Genomic DNA, 1492 nt, shown 5'->3' with positions numbered 1-1492 from the left:
TATTTATAAATTATTATTATTTTTTCATGTCTTACACCAACCACTGTCTCCCTCCACCCACTTTTCTGTTGTCTGTCCCCCTGGGAGGAGGTTATAGGTAGATCATTGTGATTGGTTCCCCCTTTCTCCTCGCACCTTCCCCTCCCCCCACTGGTATCGCTACTCTCATTATTGGTCCTGAGGGGTTTACCTGTCCTGGATTTCCTCTCCTATCTGTACCCATGTACATGCTCTGGTCTAGCCGGATTTGTAAGGTGGAATTGGGGTCATGATAGTGGCGGGGGAGGAAGTAGAGGAAAGTTATATGTTTCATCGGTGCTATACTGCACCCTGACTGGCTTGTCCCCTCCCCATGACCTTTCTGTAAGGGGATGATGCCCAGTTGCCTACGATAGGCTTTGGGTCTCTACTCCACACTCCCCCTCATTCACATTGATATGATTTTTTGTTCTGGGTTTTTGATGCCTGTTGCCTGATCCCATGGACACCTCATGATCACACAGGCTGGTGTGCTTCTTCCATGTGGGCTTTGTTGCTTCTCAGCTAGATGGCTGTTTGTTTATCTTCAAAGGGTTCTTTCTTGCTCTGAAAGGGACTAGTATCATAGAAAAGTTCTTTGACAGATGCGGCTGAAGATAAGAGAACATCCATAAGACCTTAAATATATTGTCAATGGGCTAAAAAAAGCCCATGAAGGACACATTGACTCCACTGTGTTGTCAGAGTCTGTGAGAAGGACTCTGGGAAGCATGCTGACCAATTCAGTCCTCAATCCTGCCCCCATCTCTGTAGTTACTATCAAGATTCTACTCAGTGAGAAAAAAATAGGTTCAAACCCTCTAACTCAAACAAGACACAACTTGGTTCTTTTCCTTTAGAACTGAGCTTTAAGAAGTCAGATTTAGAAGGTCAATGTGGCTGACTATACTGATGGACCCATCTGTAGGCTTGGGAGAATAGAAATGACTTGGACCAGATATGGCCTTATTCCTATCACTTACTGGGACCAGGAATGAAGTATTGTTAGTAGCCAGAACAATACCCAGGAACTAGTTGGCATATGCTGAACTGGACTGAATCTATTGATTTTAATAATTGCCTAAACATGCTTGGTGAATGTGGTCTGGAGTCACTGAATATTGCACTCTATGGGAACCTGTCTCTAAGTTGTTATGTTTCTTCTTCATTTGGTGATTCCCTAGGGAGAACTCTATTTAATCTTGAGTTTTCCACTCGCAACAATATCATCATGCCTTCAATTATAATATCAGTATTTAATCCATTAAAACCAAAATCCCATAACCGATTTATCATGCTTTTATATAGCATATCTGATGTCCCATTTTTGAGGTGTTCAAGACTAACTGCAAAAGACTGGGCTTTCTACTCCCATAAACAGTTACACTCTTCACTTGGGGAAGGGAAGGAGAAGGTGTGGGGAGAAAGGGGGAACCAATCACAATGATCTACATATAACCCCCTCCCAGGGGGA

The sequence above is a fragment of the Echinops telfairi genome, unplaced genomic scaffold (assembly GCF_000313985.2).
Source record: "Echinops telfairi isolate 266 unplaced genomic scaffold, ASM31398v2 ScPeMD7_9;HRSCAF=40, whole genome shotgun sequence".
Taxonomy (NCBI): domain Eukaryota; kingdom Metazoa; phylum Chordata; class Mammalia; order Afrosoricida; family Tenrecidae; genus Echinops; species Echinops telfairi.
This window is presented reverse-complemented; position numbering follows the sequence as displayed.